At 33.3% G+C, this 8,898-nt stretch overlaps 1 non-coding gene across 1 annotated transcript; it reads left to right on the top strand.

The window, feature by feature from the left end:
- Positions 1-8,001: 8,001 nt before the first annotated feature.
- Trnaf-gaa lies at positions 8,002-8,074 on the top strand. Its single transcript has one exon. It is a non-coding gene; the product is annotated as a tRNA-Phe (tRNA).
- Positions 8,075-8,898: the final 824 nt, after the last annotated feature.

Below are 8,898 nucleotides of genomic sequence, written 5' to 3'. Positions count from 1 at the left end.
CCGAACAACTTATATATTAAAACAAAACATTTAGTAAATGAAATAGTCTCCATTACTATCGATGATGCTTTACCATCTTATAATCAGGTTGTTAATGTCCTGATTAAAGAAATCACTTGGCTTTGAAGCAAAAAACATGTCGATGTCCTCTTTAATACCTTCCACATTTGCATACGTTTTCCCATTAAGACGGTGTTGCAGCGAACGAAAAAGATGGTAATCTGATGGTGCCATATCTGGAGAATATGGTGGGTGGCCGAGAACTTCCCAACCCAGCTCCATAATCTTGTGTTGTGTCAAACGTGCATTGTCGGGGAGTAGAAGAACACCTTACCGATTGACGAGTGAAAGGCGTTTCTGATGAAGGGCTTGATTTAAACGTTCCAGTTGCTGACTATAGATCTCTGCATTGACAGGCAAATTCTAAGAAACCCACATGTGTTTTTGATTTAATTTATCTGAAATCTGATTTTCAGACCACCGTCATCCGATTCTGGTACCTCATCTCATGATGACATGTTCAAAACAAGTGTGCTATGTGAATCTGAATGAATGTCGAAAAACAGTTTTAATTGCATCAGGATCAGGTACATTCCCATATACAATTGTTTTGAAAGTATTGAATACATTTCTATAGTGTAAAAAACACTAAATGTGTATTCATGATATTCTATTTCTCAAAATTTGACTAGACATGTTCAATGTGTACATTTCAATTAGCGTACAATTCTTGTACACTATCTACTCAGTTAAACTCCATGAACTGATTATCAATGTTTCTAGCAAACGTATTTAACCATCTAATACAAGTTTTCATATAGATATGTTATTCTTAATGTATGTAAGTAAAGTTGTAAACTCTAAATAAGACTGTTGTTCATACACTGAAACATAGGGGATTGTGATCTTAGATCAATTGTTTAGATTTACAGCTAATCCTTCATAATAAACTTGTAAGATGAGTTATCCAAAACAAAATGATAAGAGACAGTTTTATAACTAATAGTAGATAGATCAACGAAAAAGAAATTGACCGTTATAATTTTATGGAAATGCATGTTTTACCAGGCGAGAATATCACATGACACACTGATCAAAAGTGTATGACATGTCTAGGTCCGTGTACATTAAGAAATTATTTTCATATTTAATACTATAGAAATTTGGAATAGTATCCCTGCCATTTTTATGGAAAACACTTATTTTGATGTAACTTTTTAAAATTCCAATTACTGAAATTGCTACTGCTATTTGCAGCAGCCAACTTACGGAATGAGTGTATTAATAGGTATGATGTTTATCATTACAGAATATGCTTTACAACCAAAATAAAACTGTTCACTATACTTTAAATTAATTAGTGATGATCAACTTTCGTTACTGAATTTAAAAGTCAATAAAAGTGGTTTATCTATTTTTTTTACTTTAAATAGTAATACAAAACACTAAGGATGTTTTCATAATATCATATTTCACTGATCTTAACAGTCAGTAAGACATATTTATTGATTACTTTGCTTTACATAACTATACAAAATCTGTAAATGTACATTCTATTTCCTAAGATTTGACGATCCTGATGAATCATATAATACACATTCACATAAACAAAACATATACGACACTTATCAATGTGATTGTATCTACGATGTTCACTGATCTCCTCTTCATGTTGACCAGAATATACAATACACTTACATACCATAACACAAATTGTTTATGAGCCTTACATATTTCATAGCATAAAACAAAGGAAATTGTTTCGCGTGCGATGTGTTTGGGTAGAAAAATAAAGTATGCAGAAGCTTCAAGTTCATTGATTGTAGCTAATGGTTGTTTATTTATGCATTGATAATAACCTATCATCAGGTTCGTGTTTCATAACTAACAGAGTATATATTTTCAAGAAGTAACCCACATTACTTTGTATCCTATTTACCTTTGTTCATTAGTCATATGGCTGTCAATGACCACAACTTGAGAAACTACGTTTTCTCTGTCACGTAATATTTTAACTTAATGAAGAGCAAGAACTAATATATTTCAGATTTTCTAATATATACAACAACATATAACACTGTTTGTAACAGTAAAAATTAGATTCTTTTCACACAGATATTGAAAAAAAATGTGGTGTGTTGCAATTTGTATGGAGGAAGAGTTAACGCTGTCAGGTTCTAGTACAATATAAAGAACTCAGAATGTGTTAACTATTGTGATGTTACATCACTCTAACATTGGAACAATAAGTACCATGAATACCAGTGCTCCAATAATCGGTAACATAGTTTTGTTTAAAAACAATTCAGAGACCGTTGTCCAACGGCTCCATATGGGTACTTGGCTAATGGTCTGTAAAACGTAGGCAAGCGCTCTAATAGTAGGTAACTTTGTTTCTCTCGTATAGTAAGATAGTCAACCACGTGGTTCTACTTTAAGTTACAGAGTCACAAACAACTTATGTTCAATCTGTGCTAAACTAAAACATATAACGACTTTCTTGAATTATGGGAATATCCGAATGTATGGCATCAAGATTGATAATAGTTCTATTAAAATCTTTCTTCACTGACATTTACTACAGATTTCCAATGAGAAGAAATGTAACAGGATCTGGACTTTGCAAATTTTGTGATGCACCCCATTGCCAATGAGGCCTTTCACCCAGTACCAAAGGTTGGGTTAGCTGAGAATGCTTTAAGTGATAGAGGAGGGGTAATTTAGGGTTAAAATATTTAATGTCAGAAATTCCAGCATGATGGGATATTCCAATTAGTTATAGATTTCAAATGCAAGTTATGTTTTGCAGAGTTTCTAACAGAAGAAATTTTGTTATGATCATATTAGCTCGAATCACAATAGATAATAAATAAATGATACATTCGAGAGTACGCTTTCTCACAACACCAGAAAGTTGCCATAAATCTTTGTTTTGTAGAGATTTAACAAAGATTGTTATGACTGTAACTTAAGAAATAACCATGTGATAACGTGATACGACCCAGACGTATTTATGTTACTACAATGATATTTAGTAATTTACTTAATCTTATAACTGTTTCATTGACAATTAAGATGTAAAAACTCAAATCCTTTTATTATTTTATAGAGTAAGAATGATACTAACTTAACTGTAATAAACGTGGTCTAGATAGGGCTCTGAAGATATCGTTTATTAAGATATTTAACTTAGGTGTTGAATTCCAAGCTATCCCAATGAGCTTTGGCACTCAGCGATAGGCCTCATTAGCAGCAGTATGCACCACAAAATGTGAGCAGGCCAGATGTTGTTACGTTTCCTCTCATTGGAAAATTGTACTAAATGGTTAGTAAAGATTTGTTTGTTTGCAATTAAGCACAAAGCAACACAATGGGCTATCTGTGCTCTGCCCACGACGGGTATCGAATCCCGGATTCTAGCGTTGTAAGTCCGCAGACATACCGCTGTGCCACTGGGGGCAGGTTAGTAAAGAACATTTTATAAAGAAATATTAGTTATCAGTCTTATTGCTATATGTTTAGATGTTTCCATAATTGAAGAACGTTTTTATTTAGCATAGATTAAACATGTGTTTTGTGACTCTGTAACTTAAAGGAGAACTGTGTGGTTTACTACCCTACTATAGAAGGAAACTAAGTTACTGACTATTATAGTTCTTGTCTATGCTTTATGGACCCTTGGCCGTGTACCCAGATGGTCTCGGAATTAGACCTTGAGACTGCTTCGTACATGAGTCTCTGAGATGTTTTATTAGGTCGTCAAGAAATTAATGTCGCATTTTGGAACACTTTCTTTACCCCCCCCCCCAAAAAAATACATTAGGTATACTAGTTAAACGATCCGCCTAAACTCACGTTAGTCTAGCCTATATTGTGTTTAAAGTTTAGTATACTCTAATCTCTTACTGCGATGGCACACGACGAGACACACATTTGGCATGCAATTATGTTTGAATACAAGAAGGGAAACAACGCCTCTGTAACCACAAAGAATATCAAAGAAGTTTATGGAAATGCTTTGAACGTTCGTAAGTGTCAACAATGGTTCAGCAAATTTCGTTCAGGTGACTGTGATGGCACGAGCCGACATGTTGGAGTTGATATTGATGCTCTGAAGACGCTAAGGCAACACACTCGTGAAATGACCCTGAAACTGCATGTCTCTCAAGAAACAGTACGTAAATATCTAAGGAATAAGGGAAAACTCCATAAAGAAGGTGTTTGGGTGCCTCAAGAACTCTCCTATGATCATCGTTTCAGACGTGTGAGCGTTGCTTCGTCTCTTCTGACGCGTAATGCGCGTGAACCATTTTTCGACAGAATTGCCACCGGTGATGAAAAATGGATTCTCTATGCGAATATTAAACGCCAAAAACAATGGTTCAATCCTAGACAAAAAAACACTTCCGACCCCAAAATCTGGACTCAATCCGCGGAAAGTGATGCTTTGCATTTGGTGGACATCAAAAAAGTAATTCATTTCGAACTCCTCAATCCACAGCGAATCAAAGTCGAGAATTATCCGTAATCCTCTGAAGTAGTACTAGAATATAAGGTCTCATTAGAAAAAACAACAACAAAAACCGTTCAATAATGAAACATCCTCTGATTTCCTGAAATAGAGAAACCAAATGGATGCAAGATTTAAATAACAATAACAAAAACTACATGTCCAATGAAATATAGGGCAAGGATCACATATTCACTCATAACTTTCTTTATCGTTAATGCATTTCCAAAAGGCTCCTTAACATCTTATATATCACTTACTCCAGTAAATTAAACAATTACACATCAAATAAGAAGTAACACAAAAAAGCTTGAATTACAAACATTACTTAAGATTAACTTGAAGAAGCACAGTTACTATTACAAAAACACAACATTAAATTAAGATTAAAGTCAATGATGTACAATTGGTCAAAATATAACTTAAATTACGGGCTTCACAGAACAAACAGTTTCGTAACATTTACTGATCTTGCATAAATGTTCTCAAACTAATCTTTCAATACAATCGTCATCCTATACAAGTTTGTGACAGCTACATACAGGAGAAAGTATTAAAATGCGAAAACGTGCTTGGCAGTAATATTTTAAATTTTATTAAGTCACGCCAGAGAAATTTCTAGGCAAACACAAATTCAACGAGTGTACCGTTTAGACACATCTAAAAACATAAACAGGCTATGCTATAATAACATATCGTCAACCTTCATTGTACAACATACGCACGTTTTAAACTTACGTATTTGATAATAATCAGTTTCAACTTGTTTAAGTTTACCTTTGTCCTGCATCTGTTAAGCATGTTTTTACTTATTAACTATAATAATCTTCGACGAAGAAAACTTAATGTCTTTATTTATTTTTCATCAGTTTCGTCTTGTATGGGACCTGGTATTATACTGGAGTGAATACCTAGAATAAAATAATTAGTGCGAAAATTTGTTTTAAATTTCCCGCTAAAACTCTTTTAAATTATACATATATCGAGACTTCTACGTAAGCTGTTTGATCTCGTTTGAAACGGGCTAAGCCTTTTATATTGCTGAAGACTGTCAATTCCACCCAACTGGTAGTATCTACAAAGAAACGAATATCACCTGGAGGTAGTACATAGCTCCAAATTTTGATACCGCTAACAAATGACTAGAGCAAGTAGCTCCGACATTGGTCAGTAATTGCGTCAGAATTCTGTCTTATTTCATCTTGTCTAAATTCTATCCCATTGTTCTTAATTCACATGCATGTCACAGCTGTTTTAGTGTTCTTTAAAAATATTAAATGCTTCCAACAGTTCCAATGAGACAAGAAATATTTTCTTCACTGCATTTCTTTATGTGTGAGAAGGTCACAAGTTGGATAATCTAAGTGATGACACCTTTAAAATCAGAAAGAACAAAAATATAATTTAAACAGAGGAACGCATTTGTAACATAGTGGTAGTAATTAGGCTAGGATTTTACAGATACTGGCGAGAAGCCCGCCATGAGGAATTAGATCCCCAGCATGGTGCTCCATTATGGTTCGTATCGTATGGTACGATGTTTCGTACTGGCATTGAATGGTTAAGCATTAGGATCAAGATGGCGAACGACTGATAATTTCGTCATGCATTCATACATCATTTAGCCATTTCATCGATATACTACATCTTTTTAAGGATGGATACTTTTTGTATGTCCTCCACATGAGACTGAATCTGCGGAAATTTAGATATGTGCGTGATCTGTGTTTAAATTATATCTTTATGCAAAGCTTCCACAGTACTTTTGGAATAAGAAATTATTAACAATACTAAACACTGGGAACTGCGTATCTTCGGTCGAATGATGACTACGCTGAGATATTTCTGTTTTAAAATATTTTAGGCATCGTTTAAGGTACAACTTTAATTTTAGCTACTAAACAAACGAATCATTATCTACAGGCAGGGTTGCTCAATATGTTCACTTTTTCTCTTTCTTTTTTTATCAATATTTTTCTTGGACGTACAACATTTGTGTGTTGGTGTGTTTATTATGTAGTTGGGGCAAATCAACTTAATTTCTTACTTAATGTTTCAGCAACACGAAAGTTGTTTACATTATAGTCTTTTGAATAACTGAAAATGTCGACTTTCGTGGTGTTTTTTCACACTTAGTTTTGGTTTGTTTTAATTTCGAGCAAAGCTAAACGAGAGCTATCGGCGCTCATCGTCCCTAATTTAGCAGTGATAGACCAGAGGGAAGGCAACTAGTCAACACCACCCACCGCCAACTCTTTTACCAACGAATAGTGAGATTGGCACTCACATTATAACGCCCTCAAGGCTGAAATGGCGAGCATGTTCGGTGAAGAGAACTCGAACCCAAACCCTCATATAGTCGAGTGCCCTAACCACAGGCCCTTTACATTTAGTGAGTATGCATATAGCTTAATGTACAGCAGTCACAGTAAGTATATTCGTTAGGAATAATGATATTATTACTGCTCCTTGGAATTTACCCTTAAAACACTAAATTCTAAACCCAAAGAAGTGTTCTTTCAATATACATGAATTTTACTACAGAATCAGTTTCTCTGTATTTTAATTTTGTCTTAAGCTCTTGCATATAAACACATTTATGGAAGAATTATGTCTTACCAACAGTGAAGCGATGATTTCGGAAGCAGAAAATATCATTTAGATAGTTTCATCCTTCACCTATTATTTTTGTTTCCAAAGAAAACCAAAAATTATGTAAAATCATCGGTATAATAATTTTAGAAGAACGACGAAACTGAGATAGTTTAATTTTTTTTTTACCGAATTAAGTTTTCATAGTTCATATAACTTTTAGCTGGAATCCGCTTAAGAGGTGAACTTTTATACATTACAAAATCCAGTTTCCCAGATATGTTTGGGAAAAAAATGTGTATCATAACCTATTTGTTCATATAGCTTATTTAACATTAAGAAAAGGTTCTCATAGTGCAAAACGTATTAACTGTTTAAAACTTGACATTTTCTTATAGGGTGCATGAGCCACAGTGAGATAAAATAAAAATAGAAATTTAAGTATCTTTACAACATTGGAAAACTAGAGAAAACCCATGCGCTTTCGATGAAACAGCAACACATTCGAATTTATACCTATGTGTTTATTTTCAGAAAATTATACTAGTTTGTGGTATTAATAGAAAATCAAATTTTGAAGTAGGAAAAAAAATGATGTCATTCTGTGTCATTTACTGTTTTCCTGAGCAGCCAGAAAGTTTGTAAAAATGTATTTGCTGTATATTATAATATCAGATATTGTTCGATCCGCCGGATAATGTTTTGTTAAGTTAAATAATGTGTGAAATTCCATTACAGTTTCTGTGTATATACAAGCAGGAAAATTATAGAAGAAAAGTGGATAAACACACAAAAGTTGAACGTGGTTTAAAAAAAAAGAATCCAATTATTTGATAAGTAAATATAATTAAATAATATAATTATTGCACAATACAGTTTACTTGGCAGATATTAAGCACACCGAGATAGCTCAGTTGGGAGAGCGTTAGACTGAAGATCTAAAGGTCCCTGGTTCGATCCCGGGTCTCGGCGAGATAAAGAAGTATTAAGGTTAGAGGTTATTTTTAATTTATTAAATAACTACGGTCTTAAATTCTGGAAAAGACAATGAGTTATGTGAATTTGTATTAGTTGAATAATAATGTAAATTAGATTTTAAGAAAAATAATGTCATGAATGTATTTTTACAGTTTTTGTATCGTTATGTAAAGCAAAGGAGTCAATAAATTTGTCTTACTGACTGTTAAGATAAGTGAAATCAAAGGTTCTTTCCAAGGCCATCAAATCTTGAGAACGAGAATATCAAGAATGTGTTATTATTTAAAGAGAAAGAATAGATAAATTAGTTTTTCTAACTTTTAATTTCATTAATGTACAAAATTCATTCTTGAATACATGGAATCTGTGTGGAGACTTTTATTAGATGGTTAACACATTTGTTAAAAACGTGAAAAATCAGTTCATGTAATCAAATTGGGTAGAAAGTATATAGGAATAGTAAGCCAACTGAAATGTACATATTGAACATGTCTAGTCAAATTTTGAGAAATAGAATATCATGAATACACATTTAGTGTTTATTACACTATAGAACCGTATTCAATACTTTCAAAACAATTGTATATGGGAATGTACCTGATATTGATGCAATTAAAACTGTTTTTCGACATTCATTCAGATTCACATAGCACACTTGTTTTGAACATGTCATCAAGAGATGAGGTACCAGAATCGGATGACGGTGGTCTGAAAATCAGATTTCAGATGACTTAAATCAAAAACACATGTGGGTTTCTTAGAATTTGTCAAAGTCGAGAATTATCCGTAATCCTCTGAAGTAGTACTAGAATATAAGG

Source organism: Limulus polyphemus, unplaced genomic scaffold (assembly GCF_000517525.1).
Source record: "Limulus polyphemus unplaced genomic scaffold, Limulus_polyphemus-2.1.2 Scaffold1526, whole genome shotgun sequence".
NCBI classification, from domain to species: Eukaryota; Metazoa; Arthropoda; class Merostomata; order Xiphosura; family Limulidae; genus Limulus; species Limulus polyphemus.
The sequence above is the reverse complement of the archived record's forward strand: the minus strand, read 5'-3'. Positions and strand labels throughout refer to the sequence as shown.